The sequence below is a fragment of the Limulus polyphemus genome, unplaced genomic scaffold (assembly GCF_000517525.1).
Source record: "Limulus polyphemus unplaced genomic scaffold, Limulus_polyphemus-2.1.2 Scaffold2198, whole genome shotgun sequence".
Lineage (NCBI taxonomy): Eukaryota > Metazoa > Arthropoda > Merostomata > Xiphosura > Limulidae > Limulus > Limulus polyphemus.
The window spans coordinates 155,079-170,816 of record NW_013667808.1 but is presented as its reverse complement, the minus strand read 5'-3'; the positions used below and the strand labels follow the sequence as shown (position 1 = coordinate 170,816).

At 33.8% G+C, this 15,738-nt stretch overlaps 1 long non-coding RNA gene across 1 annotated transcript in view; it reads right to left on the bottom strand.

The window, feature by feature from the left end:
* The window catches only part of LOC111087473, a 128,903-nt gene that overhangs the window by 35,559 nt on the left and 77,606 nt on the right, over nucleotides 1-15,738 (bottom strand). The window lies entirely within an intron of this gene.

Genomic DNA, 15,738 nt, shown 5'->3' with positions numbered 1-15,738 from the left:
GTTGCAAGTTTGTTCCTTGTTAAATAAATACATAAATATTGCAAGTTTCTTTTCTTGTTAAATAGATACATAAATGTTGCAACTTTCTTTCCTTGTTAAATAGATATACAAATGTTGCAAGTTTCTTTCCTTGTTAAATAGATACATAAATGTTGCAAGTTTCTTTCCTTGTTAAATAGATACATAAATGTTGCAAGTTTATTTCCTTGTTAAATAAATACATAAGTGTTGCAAGTTTCTTTCCTTGTTAAATAGATACATAAATGTTGCAAGTTTCTTTCCTTGTTAAATAGATACATAAATGTTGCAAGTTTCTTTCCTTGTTAAATAGATACATAAATGTTGCAAGTTTCTTTCCTTGTTAAATAAACGTTGGTTTCAAATTGTATTCAGTAAAAAACAAAACAAAAAAGCATCAGATTGGTAGCTTTGAGTCACATATTATTAGTTCTTTTCAACCAAAGAACGTTACAACAACATTTAAGCGAAGTTTAAGTATGTTTAGTATATTAAATAATATATTATACATAATAGAAGCACGTTGTTATTTGTATAAAAACAGAAGCTTGTAAAAAAACAAAGTAAAAACCTCACAAAACTGAAACATAATTTTAAAATCCTCATATTATTCTTATGAATAAGTGAAAAATAAACAGAAATAGGGAGAAAAGCAAAAAAATATCAGAAAGATCAAAGCAGTTAGAAGTTCGTTATACTGTAAACCAGGTGGTTCGTGCTGGCACGGAACGCTTCTGACGTTCCTTGCACCTGACATAATAACAGTTCGTCATTGGTTCGTCCTTTCAATGAACCCTTTGATATATTATGCACGTGACATGACAACAGTTCATTATTGGCTAATTTTTGCAATGAGCACTTGTGACGTACCGTGCAAGTGACATGGTAACGGTTCATTATTGTTTCGTTCATACACTGAGCATTTGTGACGTCCTGTGCAAATGACATCGTAACAATTCATCATTGGTTCGTATTTGCTGTGAACACTTTGACACATCATTCACGTGACATCTAAAGAGCTTATCATTGTTGGTTGTCTTTTGTGGACACTTTTAACTTAGCGAGCATGTGATATTCTAACAACGTATCGCAGAGGAAAACACCAGTGTTGGTTCTAAATTTATTTTGAGGGGTGGTTCTGTTGAGGGTGAGAGAGAGAAATCATTACTACCTGAAACCGTCGGTAGTTGGTGAAACCCATTATTACAGAATTGAGGAAAACAACGACATCTGTGAGTTTTCGCACATAATTTAAATATTTCTGAGACGTGCAGTTTCTATATTGACCTCAATTCTCTATAAAAAAAAATCGTTGTTAATGAAAAATTGTATTTTATAGAAAATTGATTTCAAGAAAGTGGGAACGTTTGTTTTTGAGCAAAGCCACATTGGGCTATCTACTGTGTCCACCGCGGTGAATCGAACCTCGGATTTTAGTGTTGTAAGTCCACCGGAGGACAAGAAGGATTGTATGTAGTTAAGGAAAAAATTCAAACACCTTTGGAGTGGTAAAAAAATCTGTGCTGAAATGTTACACTTGACAAAGAAAACATAGATGTCCAGTTGCATCAACGTGCTCAAAGGCAAAGAGAACTTTACAAAAATGATCTATTTTCTAATTTGAAGATAAAGTCATTTTGATGGTATTTTCGTAATGCAAAAAAGGTTTTGGAGCATTGTCACTGGAATATATAATAGCGAGAAAGTGCAAATGAAAGGAATTATTCATCTTAAATTCAGCTACCAAAGTTTTCACATCGTTCCTGGACGGGATGACAGTCGAACCCAGGTTAAATCCCCAACCATTGGCTGGTACCAACTTTATCGTTGGATAGACTGAAGGAACTTCTAGGAACAGTTTCTTGTTCAAGGAACCAGCGATTAGGCTTCGAAAGTAGTAAACACTAGCTCATGTCACCCACTAGTGTTGAACTGATAAACTAGAGAGAGGGAAGACAGCTTAGTCAAAAGCGCTAATCGTCAACTCTTGGGATATATCAAGTAGTGGGATTTGACCGCCATTTTTACAGGAAACGCACAGTCCTAATCTGCAAAATGCGTTTTTAAGCGGCGGGACGATATGTCAAGTAGTGGAATTTGGCCACATTTTTATAGGAAACGCACAGTCCTAACTTGCAAAACGCGTTTTTGCGGCAGCGGGACGATATACCAAGTAGTGGGATTTGACCGACATTTTTATAGGAAACGCACAGTCCTAATTTGCAAAACGCGTTTTTGCGGCAGCGGGACGCGAACGACAAAGTAATCGGACTAACAGTTTGGGCATGCTAACTGCAGTACATCGTTGACAATAATTCAATAGTTTCGTGAAACGAAATATTCACGACAAATGGCTTTCTACTGAATTATAATGAAATATGTTACAAACTAATATATGGCTCTGACAATGGAAAAAAAAACAGAAACGTGTAATCTCATTTCTTTAATAAACTAACAAATAGTGGAAAAACAATAGTTTAATTTCCTTTTTTTCTACTTTTGTTTTCACATGGTGTTCTTTTCATTGCAGACACCTAATTATTACTGATTTAATTTTTCTCATGAGTCTGTAGAAAATGTATGTATCGTTCGTCAGTCTGACCAGGTTTTCAATTTTAATTAAATTTATCAGTTAAAGAAATAATAAAAATTAATAACCCAGAATTACAATTTCATTTTATGATGTTATTTCTACTTTGAAGAGATGTTGTTTTCAGTAAACCTTTTCAAGATATTTCTTCATTGAGAAATATTGCTTTTTGGAATCACTTATTGGTTATTCAGTGTTTACAGCACGAGCCGCTACAGTGCAACTATATAAAAGGATCGCTTTTGCAAGAGAACCATTTATCATTATGAAATACAGTTAGCAAATATATTTACTAGTCAACTTGCTGACTTCGGACCCCACTCATAATCATTGAGCAAGTGTTATTTCCTGGACAATTCGTTGACCTCAGACCCTACTCTGAATCAATGAGCAAGTGTTATTTGCCTAATAATCTGTTAACCCCAGACCCTACTCCGAATCAGTGAGCAAGTGTTATTTGCCTGACCTCAGACCCTATTCCGAATCAATGAGCAAGTGTTATTTGCTAAACAATCTGTTGACCTCAGACCCTACTCTCAATGAGTGAGCAAGTAATACTTGCTAGTCAATCTGTTAACCTCAGACCCCACTCTGAATCAGTGAGCAAGTGTTATTTGCTAGACAATCTGTTGACCTCAGACCCTACTCTGAATGAGTGAGCAAGTGTTATGTGTCAGTCAATCCGTTGAAATCAAACCCTGCTCTGAATCAGTGAGCAAGTGTTATCTGCTAGTCAGTGTGTTGAACTCAGATCCTACTCTAAATCAGTGAGCAAGTGTTATTTGCTAGTCAATCTGTTGACTTCAGACCCTACCCTGAATCAGTGATCAAGTGTTATGTGTCAGTCAATCCATTGAAATCAAACCCTACTCTGAATCAGGGAGCAAGTTATTTGCTACAAAATCTGTTGACCTCAGACTTACTCTGAATCAATGTTGTAACATACTGAAAGCTGTAAACGCTCACATCTTAAACATACGACAATCAACATGATAACAACCAGAGTAATGATAAACAACCTCAAAATCAAGAACATTCTGTGTTCAATTCTCGGTTGTGAAAATGACAGAAAACTGTAGCCACATCCAAGAAGAAATCTTAGTTATATTCAACTCATAATCTTAAGTTTCAAGATTCAAAAATAGTGGAAAGTGTGCCCTAACTGCAATAAAATTTCTAAGAATACATTTCAAAACATTTTTTCCCAAGTTCTCAACAGACACTTGTAGATATAAAATCCATGTGTTTAAAAAGTACTGAAATCGATCTTGTGTCTCGTGCTGTGTTTTAGAATACCATTTAAACCACAATTTATGAATTTTATAGCCTATAGGGAGTTTTTTGAATACAAAAGTTAGGTGAAAAACGGAGGGGGGGATGATGTATAACGTAATCTTTGCTCCCTATCTTACCCTCTCTTAAATAACGTACTTTAAATGCACTATGAAATGTTGTAGGATGTGACCTACTGCAGGCGGTTGTATTCTCTACCTCTTCCTTTTGATAAATATATACACTTATATATATATTACAATTACATCTGCCTTTCTCAGTCTTCAGTAGAAATTACTGTTTTCGTGGCAGTCTTTAAGAAACGTTTCTTCTAAATATTTTTGGCATTAAAGCTCCTATTTTTACACGTCATTCCTAGTGTTTTTAAAACAGTTACATCTGCCTTTCTCAGTCTTCAGCAGAAATTACTGTTTTCGTAGCAGTCTTTAAGAAACGTTCCTTCTAAATATTTTGGCATTAAAGCTTCTATTTTTACACGCCATTTCTAGTGTTGTTAAAACAGTTACATCTGCCTTTCTCAGTCTTCAGTAGAAATTACTGTTTTCGTAGCAGTCTTTAAGAAACGTTTCTTCTAAATATTTTGGCATTAAAGCTTCTATTTTTACACGCCATTTCTAGTGTTGTTAAAACAGCTTTATTAGGAACTGGTTCTCCACGTGCTCTGTTCGCAGCAGCGAATGAAGATTTTTAGGCATGAGGGCGTATAGTGAATGTTCTAGTCGACTGAGAACACCCACGAGTTTGACAAGAGGGCTGTGTTTTAGCGCCCTAACACGCTAGCAAACTGAAGATGTAATGACGTCATCCATATAAAATCTGTCAGCCTAACAAACTAAGGTGTGGCTGCAGCCTAGGATATTAATTTACACCCACTAGTTTTGTCACCCAGCCAAGGTATTAAACTAAGTGAAACTTATTAACATGTTTTGGTACTTTTGTTTTTAACTTTTAAGTTTTTCCGTTCATTTTGACGTCTAGATTTGGTAATGAAACAGGAAGAGCATTTCATTTTTAAAAGTTTACTCGAAAAGATTAATAAATATATCATTTTTTTTTTTACCCACGGGTTCTCTAAACAACAAGGTGAAACGTTTTTTTACCTCTAATGCAACATAAATAATACAACTATAGCAGAATCCAACTTTCCTAGCCTTTACTCACGAAATATTCGTCGCCCTGACGACGGTAACTACGAATACCTATCATAATAATACTCAGTTTTTGTTTGTCCTGAAAATGCGCATGCGCGTGCACTCCATTTTCAACGGATGTAAACAATGGGCGGATGTAAATTTACTTTAGCAGACATTCTTTTACAACAACATACTAAAAGCTTATCAAAGTTTTTTTTTTTTAAAAAAAGGTCTAACGTTAACTCGTAAAACAACATTGTAAGTTTATTTATTGATAGTATTAAGTATGGTAAAATTTAGCCCTAATTAAACTAAAGCAAAAAACGTACACAAGTTACAGTGTTAATTTACTTCTTTATTGAATATAGGCCTTACTTGATAAAGGTTCAACTAATGTTAGGCCTAAGACAAGTGGACTTATAGATTTCAGTGTCTGCAATCAGAATTCTGTTGTATTATTCTAGAAATCATGCATTTAAAGAAGTAATATTACAATAAGATACTAATGTTGTATTATTCTAGAAATCATGTATTTAAAGAAGTAATATTACAATAAGATACTAATGTTGTATTATTCTAGAAATCCTGTATTTAAAGAAGTAATATTACAATAAGATACTAATGTTGTATTATTCTAGAAATCCTGTATGTTACAATAAGATACTAATGTTGTATTATTCTAGAAATCCTGTATTTAAAGAGTAATATTACAATAAGATACTAATTTGACCACAAATGTTTTATGGGTCTCTGTCAATATATATATATATATTTCAGTTACTTGTAACTATGATTTTCTGTTTCACTTAACCACTCCTGTCGTTCTACAACCCGTACATATAGGACTGGTTTGAATTAGGTTACACTTTGCCACATTATATTATATTTTGTTTATAATTGAAAAACTTGATTGTAGGATGGGCGAGTTATTGACAAAGCAGGATTTAGTTTTAAACTAATGTGGACTCTCAAAATGTAAAAAAAAAGTCAATGTCCGCACGTGCAAGTTCAACAACGTATTTAAAAATATTGCTACTTCCTTCTCCCCAGCCGAGAATAACTTTTTTATATCATAATTTCACTTAACTCTAAAAGCTTATGAGGTTTGAAAAAAAAACAGTAGTGAAAAATATTAGGGTCGTGTACATGAAAACACAGCTGCCATTTTGTATTATCATTATAAACACTGCTGTTTGGATTTATAAGTTCACATCAATATGTATCTAACTATGAGCCCTTTAAGTTTGTTAAAACTAATCAATATAAAATTGTTAGAGTTGTCTGGAGATCTTATACTGTAAATTATAACAATACTTATATCTTCATACTTGATCTGATAACAATACTGAGTATTGTTATAAGATCAAGTGTGAAGATATGAGTATTGTTATCAGATCAAGTATAAAGATATGAGTATTGTTATAAGATCACGTATGAAGGTATGAGTATTGTTATAAGATCAAGTATGAAGATATGAGTATTGTTATAAGATCATGTATGAAGACATGATATCTTCACACTTGATCTTATAACAATACTCATATCTTCATACTTGATCTTATAACAATACTCATATCTTCACACTGAAATATGACATTAGTACTGCAAGTGGTATGAACAATAAAAAAGGTTATCCACTATGTAATATTCATGGAGTTTTTGTCCTTTTTAATTCCCCAGATAGTAAAATAAATTCATTAGGTATGTGAATAATGTTAGGACATTACGCCTGGATTATACTCGATATCATACAGCGAGCCAATTGTTTAGTGATTTTATTACATATTTCTTTTCATTTCATCACATTATATTTTCTATGTCATCTTTGATGAAAATCAGCATATGTAGTGCTCATCTCACGAGTTAGAGATTTAGCAATAATGTTTTTCCACTATAGATAATTCAAGCCTAACGCTATTTTCTCAACTAACAGCATTTCAAATCTCGCATCATCTGTGTCTGTTTTAATTGATTATTTATTTTTAAATGTACAGTTTAATCACGAATTGTACTCGGAATCACCTAAGCCTGATGACAATTACAAGTAGCTGAAAGCTTATTAAGTAATAAATTTTTAAAAGTTTATCCAAATTGACCCTGCTGCAACAAATTCTGTATTTCATCTTGATTGGTTTGTTTGTTTTCAATTTTTGACGAAACCATCCCTAATTTTGAAGTGATGGAGTAGAGAGAAGTCAATTAGTCAGTAGCACCTACCGGTAGCTTTTGAAGTACTCGTATTTGACCGTCACGTTTATAACGCACCAACAGGTCAAAGTGCGGAGCGACTTTTAGCGGTAACGAGACGTTTACAACAACAATAATTAAAACAAACGAATCCCTAAATTGTTCTTGTTTATATATGATTACACATGAAACAGTTCAACAAGACACATGGTGTTTCTCTACCGAAAACATTTTTTAGACATTACGAATTTAGACTTTGTATTACTACCAAGTGATAAGAACAGTTCGAAAAACGATTATGTAAAGCGTGGGCGGTTTCTTCATTATCAACTACAACAAAACAATAGTTTTTATGTGCGGTTTCTTCATTATCAGCTACAACAAACAACTGTTTTTATGTGCGGTTTCTTCATTATCAGCTACAACAAAACAATGGTTTTTATGTGCGGTTTCTTCATTATCAGCTACAACAAAACAACTGTTTTATGTGCAGTTTCTTATTATCAGCTACAACAAAATAATCGTTTTTTATGTGCGGTTTCTTCATTATCAGCTACAACAAAACAACTGTTTTATGTGCAGTTTCTTATTATCAGCTACAACAAAATAATCGTTTTTTATGTGCGGTTTCTTCATTATCAGCTACAACAAAACAACTGTTTTTATGTTCGGCTTCTTCATTATCAACTACAACAAAACAATAGTTTTTATGTGCGGTTTCTTCATTATCAGCTACAACAAACCAATCGTTTTTATGTTAGAACAAACCATTTTTCAACAACTTTCTTGCTTTTGAGCCATTTTTTTTATTGTATCTAGCATAAAATACCCACACTCAGCTGTGGGGTTCAAAGTCCCTTGATGATACACAGAAGCCCCAGTGTACCGATAAAGATCCTCCTTTACTTTCTATTACTTCTATAACTACCCTAATAAGGGGGTTCCGACACCTAAAAGAGATCCCGCTAGAGGTACCTGAACACTTACTTCGTTTGGTCCGGCTAGCTCGTGAGTGGGGGACATGAACATAGTTTGAAACATGGTGGCCCCGGAATCCCGAGGGAGCGGGGGCAGGAAGACAAAATCCAATGCCAGATTCCAGTTCAGCGACCCTGAACACCTACGTAATACCCGTGTGTCCTCCCCCCTCCCACCACCTCCCGTCCTGCTAACTCCAAAACTGTGGCGGGAGCTTTAGAACCAGACGTTTCATTCACACAATTAGTTTGCTGCTAACTTTTTGTTACTGTAATTAATTTTAAAAACCGTTAGCCAGATGGTTTTCATTCTGACAGTTGAACTTTGGATTACAAATATACGCGTTGAAATTCTACTTAAACACGTGCCAGCTACCGAAACGTACCTCAACATTCAGCAGCTAGTGAGAAAATAAGAAGAAACGTTTCGGTGAAGTAATGCAAACGAAGAGAAACAGATGATCTCTAAAGAAACACGTGATCTTTTCAAACAATTGAAGGTACACTTGATGAATCTATGTAGTTGTTAAGAAGGTGTTCTGATTTGATTATTTGGTTTACGTTTGTATGTCGTTAATTGGTTGTTCGTTTCGGTTTCTTTTATTACCTCATCAGTTATTATTTATTTATCTTGACATTTTATCTTCAGTGCAATGTTGAGGGCTAGAACTCTTATCACAGAATACATGAAAATTATATATAATTTTGATAGTTACAAGTTTAGAATACGATGTCGGTAAGTGGGAGTTTCATTAATATATTAAAAAGTTTACACGATATTGTTTTGAAGTATATAGTAACACAGTTTATGCTAAAATCAGGCAATAATACTTTATATTGAGCAACTGAGTATAGCGTTTAGGTCTTTTTTATATAATTGTCCAACTATAAACATGTTTAAACCAGATGGGAGTGTCATAAAGAACAATATGTTGTATCTAATTGTTGCCAGTAATGGATAACTTTACATTTTTAAAGTGGTTTCGTGTTTAAAGCTCTCCGCAAGCTAAACTGTCTTTAGGTGTAAGTTTAACTAAGAGTTGTCACGATAGTGCTTTTCTTATTATCAACTGAATGGTGTAACAACGATAAAAAAAATCGAATCGCGTCACCACTAGATTAACATTCATTTCTGGACAAACAGCATTTTATTTCACTATTTCACTGCCACCACTTCTATAGACAAACAACATTTTATTTCAATATTTCACTGCCATAACTTCTATAGACAAACAACATTTTATTTCAATATTTCACTGCCATAACTTCTATAGACAAACAAAATTTTATTTCACTATTTCACTGCCATAACTTCTATAGACAAACAACATTTTATTTCAATATTTCACTGCCATAACTCCTAATGGCAAACAACATTTTATTTCAATATTTCACTGCCATAACTTCTATAGACAAACAACATTTTATTTCAATATTTCACTGTCATAACTTCTATAGACAAACAACATTTAATTTCAATATTTCACTGCCATAATTGCTATAGACAAAAAATATTTTATTTCAATATTTCACTGCCATAACTTCTATAGATAAACAACATTTTATTTCAATATTTCACTGCCATAACTTCTATAGACAAACAACATTTCATTTCAATATTTCACTGCCGTAACTTCTATGGACAAACAATTGTTCCAGTGGCAGGTTTATTTTTAGATACGATAAAAACGAAATAACAAGCAAACACAGATCTAAGGTTTCGTAACGTACCTGATACTTGAAATTAGTAACTTTCAGGAATATTGAAGGGTAATAACATTTTCTTCATGGTGGTACAAAAAACCAAATTCATATGCGGTTAATATTATATTTTCAAAGCTAAATCAAAGTTTATATACATATAGAGAGAGAGGGGGGGGGAATATGTGACTACGACAGTGAAAGAATGAAATTGGAGTGTTCTAGAGGGAAAATTTGTAACTACGACAGTGAAAGAATGAAATTGGAGTGTTCTAGAGGGAAAATATGTAACTACGACAGTGAAAGAATGAAATGGGAGTGTTTTTGAAGGGGAATATGTGACTACGACAGTGGAAGAATGAAATGGGAGTGTTCTAGAGGGAGAATATGCAACTACGACAGTGAAAGAATGAAATGGGAGTGTTCTTGAAGGGGAATATGTGACTACGACAGTGAAAGAATCAGATGGGAGTGTTCTAGAGGGAGAATATGTAACTACGACAGTGAAAGATTCAAATGATAGTGTTTTAGAGCAGGAATATGTGACTAGACAGTGAAAGAATGAAATGGTAGTGTTCTAGAGGTGGAAATATGTAAGTACGACAGTGAAAGAATCAAATGGCAGTGTTTTAGAGGGGGAAATATGTGACTACGACAGTGAAAGAATCAAATGGCAGTGTTTTAGAGGGGGAAATGTGTGACTACGACAGTGAAAGAATCAAATGGCAGTGTTTTAGAGCAGGAATATGTGACTACGACAGTGAAAGAATCAAATGACAGTGTTCTAGAGGGAGAATATGTGACTACGACAGTGAAAGAATCAAATGGCAGTGTTTTAGAGCAGGAATATGTGACTACGACAGTGAATGAATTAAAAGAGGTTTTAAGTGGTGGGTACTATTATATCTTTAGGGAGTTTCGGGACAACATTTCATGGACCATCTTTAAATTAAGATAATGTAACAAGCTTTACCTAACTAGGAGGGATTCGATACGACGTTTCAAACTGCTAATGGAGATGATGAAGCACAATACACTATTCAAAATGGACATTTTTATATGTTTTCATTTGACACACCTGAGCAACACTGCGTTTGTGTATATTCTGTTACTGATATATGTTGGATCGATTTACAAATTCCAGTTCTGGCGATATATATAACAGCTGGTTTTTTTTTACTCCACAAATTTTATTTGAACAGTATATTTCATAGCCTTCTAGAAAGTAGTAAATGCTGCAATGTTCTTTATATCCTTACAACGCTAGAATCCTGGTTTCGATACCCGTGGTGAACAGAGCACAGATAGCACATTGTGTAGCTTTGTGCTTAATTACAAACAAATAAACTTTAATATCATTGAGCGTTTACCTGCAGTAATCGAATTTTACAGCATCTAAAATTAGGTCAATAGAGTCTTCCGGTGCAAATATCAAAGATAAATTAATGTTCTTTAGAAGATGTTAAATCATCCAATGATTGCATTATTGTATGGTAGCTAGCAGTAAGAAAACTAGTAACTTTCACATCCCATAATAGTATTAACCGTTGACTTTATAAATATTTCTACTTTATTTAATATTTTCTTAATATTTCGATGGTTTAATGTAGAAATATTCTGTATAATTTATGCGCAGGATTTTACTATAAACTTAAGTTGGCCGAAGTAGCTTTGAAAATATTTTTATAATGGTATTTAACAGCAACAAAATATTTAATTTTATACAATAAAAGCATTTGGTTTCTTTTGCGTATCTTTTCACAACATTACTTGTGCCGGGAGTGGCTCAGTTGTTAGAATGCGGGACTGTTAATCCTGGGGCTGGTAGTTCGCGTTCCGTTGCCTCAAAAATTCAATTCGCACTCTGGGGTCATAGGTACGTTATAAGAGTGACAATTAAATCCCACTATTCGATTAGAGTAGCCCAATAATTAGCGGTGGGTGATGTTAACTAATTGCTTTCCCATTAATCTATCAATTAAAAATTAGGAACGGCTAGCGCTACACAGCCTTCGTGCAGCTTTGCGCGGATATCCAAAAGAAACAAAACAACGTTAGTTTACTATAAACCGAAAACAAAATATACTTGCTACATTGCTAGAGTTTCAACTATATACTTTCGTGTTTGTGAATCATGAGACCTCAAGGTGCTTAGCGAAGACCACACGACGATGATAACAAACTTTCAACCGCCAACCTTCAGACACGTCGAGAATTATGACTATCGAGCACGCCAAAGAGAGCGTGACACGATTTCGGAAGGGCTAACGCGTTCAGCAGTCAGTACCTTGCCACCTTGACCCCACATTCTTGATCTAAAGAAGAGCTGACTGTAAATAAAATATTTCAGAAAAGCTGAACACAGCTTAAATGGAATGAGATTCATACTGCACCTTAACTAAAATTGAGACAGTCAGGGAAAAATATTATAATGTAATAAAATTGACTTTTGTGTTAGAAAATGTGCTTTTTCTGCGGTCTTTTTTTTTTTTGCTTGAGTTTTAAAAGTTCAATTTTTTATCACAGTGATGTTATTGTTTGAATTTAGCTGGGAGTACAGCTAAAGAAAAGTATCATTTAAAACCACAGATAGAGTTTTTAGATAACAATTTTTAGTAGTTTTCCCCATATTATTCTCACTAGTACATATGCAATAGAAAAGCTTTATAATTAATGTCACTGTTAACCAGGCCTTCTCAGAGGTTCAGAGAGGCCCGAACCACTTCTATCTTTTGAGGCCCCTAGCCATAAAAAAAAAGATAACACATAAAAACAAAATAAGACAATCATTAGCCCAAAAGTAAAGTGAAACATAATTTGAATATTTAAATTGTATATATAATTTGCAGCTCTAAACTGACAGAGTGTGTCACATTTTTGGTCTGATTGGGAGACACATAAAAACAAGTCGCGAAACTTAACGAATGCAAAAAAATAAATACTGTCTAAATTTGGGGCCCCATTGAGCTTGAGGCCGGGGGCCGAATGGTCTTCCTGCCCCCCCCCTCTAATTGACCTTACTGTTAACATTAAAATTTAAAACCATCTTGGAAAAATCTGCAGAAAGTGCAATTTTTGTATGTTATTTACACCAGTTTTGTATGTTATTTACACCAGTTTTGTATGTTATTTACACCAGTTTTGTATGTTATTTACGCTAGTTTTTGTATGTTATTTACACCAATTTTGTATGTTATTTACGCTAGTTTTTGTATGTTATTTATGCCAGTTTTTATATTATTTACGCCAATTTTGATATGTTATTTACGCCAGTTTTTGTATTTTATTTACACCAGTTTTGTATTTTATTTACGCTAGTTTTTGTATGTCATTTATGCCAGTTTTTTATATTATTCACGCCAATTTTGATATGTTGTTTACGCCAGTTTTTGTATTTTATTTACGCTAGTTTTTGTCTGTCATTTATGACAATTTTTGTACGTTACGTACGCCAATTTTTGTCTGTTATTTACACCAGTTTTTGTATGTTATTTATGCCAGTTTTTTATATTATTAGCCAATTTTTTACGTTATTTACGCACATTTCTGTGTGTTATTTACAATAGTTTTTGGGTGTTATTTTCGCCAACTTTTGCACGTTATTTACGCCAGTTTTTCTATATTATTTGGCAATTTTTTACGTTATTTAAGCTAGTTTTTGTATTTTATTTACGCTAGTTTTTGTATGTTATTTATGCCAATTCTTACATGTTATTTACACCATGCCCTCCAATGGCACATCGGTATGTCTGCGGACTTACAACGCTAAAAACCGGGTTTCAATACCCGTGGTGGGCAGAGCACAGATCGCCCTTTGTGTTGCTTTGTGCTTAACTACACACAAATTTACACCAGGTTTTGAAAACGTTATTTATGCCAGTTTTTGTACGTTATTTACGCTAATTGTTTATGTTATTTACTCTAATTTTTGTATGTTATTTACGCCAGTATTTGTATATTATTTAAGCCAGTTTTTGTATGCTATTTACGACAATTTTTGTATGTTATTTACTCTAATTTTTGTATGTTATTTACGCCAGTATTTGTATATTATTTAGGCCAGTTTTTGTATGCTATTTACGGCAATTTTTGTAAGTTATTTATTCCAGTATTTGTATATTATTTAGGCCAGTTTTTGTAGTGTTATTTACATTAATTTTTGTATGTTATTTACGCCAGTATTTGTATATTATTTAGGCCAGTTTTACATGTTACTTACTCCAATTTTTTCATGTTATTTACGCCAGTTTTTTACGTTATTTATGCCAGTTTACCAAATATCCATTTTCTAAAATTCGGGTTTCTATAAAACAAACATACAACCGTTTAATGATATAATTTTATAATATACCACATTTACTGAAAGTTTAATTTTAACAGTCGTGCCTATCGTCCAGATATTGTTGTAATGTTTATATCGTTACTTAACTTATTCATGACACGAATTCTTTATCAATCAATTACCATTGAAGACATTGTGCATGAACACTTTTTAATATTACTCAAACCACATCGGCATTTTAAAGAAATACACTACTAATAGCATTATATACTAACTCGATAAGCAGCTTCGTTTTTTCTGTGTAGCTTAAAGGAACTGACGAAAGAGCTACGCATTTGAAATAAATTTGATGCGAAGTTCAGGCTAATGGAATACAAAATGTAAGAATTTGGAGAACAAGTACGTCAATTTTCAAACACACTAAATTAAAGTCAATTTGAAATGTAGAACACTATCTGCATATGTTAAATCAACGCAATTTACCGGTTATTTTCAAAGTATGGCTTGACGACCACATATAAAGTTTTCATTGTCATTCCAGCCAGGTTTTGTCCGACCTCACAAGACATTGACTTGAATTATTTGTTTTTCAACTTACAGCAGTTTATCTGAAACTCAACTGTAGAGGTTCGTGTCCCCTCAGACTACTGGAATAGTAAAAGAGGACCGTTAGGGATTCCTCGTGACAGTCGCCATGACTGAAGCTGTAAGCGTACTCAAAAACCGTTCGTCGAAATACAAATACATTCAATGTCCATGTGTTGCTGTGCTCCGTGCTTTCATTACCATTACTAATGTTTCCCGAGTATTGAATGTGTTTTGTTGCCTGATTTACATAAATAAACCCTCAATCTACCTACACCAGGCGTGCTAGGAGCTCGAGAGGAATTGTTCAAACAACACCATACTACAGAATCTAGTCCTTGTAGGCTGTCGCCAGTGGTAAGTCTGGTCAGTCTGAGTGCCTTAGGGTAGAATAAAACGAGAAGCTTTTCTGCACGTTTTGATATCAATTACTTCTGACTGATAAAAGCACAATGAAGCAGCTGAACCAGGAATTTTGTGCCGTTGTCGTGAAAATACAAGGATTTGATGACATTATCGTGAAAACATAGAGATTTGATAACATTATCGTGAAACACAAGGATTTAATGACATTGTCGTGAAAACATAGGGATTTGATGACATTGTCGTGAAACATAGGGATTTGATGACATTGTGGTGAAAACACAGGGATTTGATGATATTGTCGTGAAAACATAGGGATTTGATGATATTGTTGTGAAAACACAGGGATTTGATGTTACTGTCGTGAAAACACAAGGATTTGATGACATTGTCGTGAAAATATAGGGATTTGATGACATTATCGTGAAAACACAAGGATTTGAAAACATTGTCGTGAAATATAGGGATTTGATGACATTGTCGTAAAACATCTGGATTTGATTATGTTGTCTTGAAAACACAAGAATTTGGCTAGCTTCCAGATCCAGAACTTACCAGCCTTTTTCGATTTCTTTAACCTATCAGGTGAGAATCTTATTTCTCTGGAAT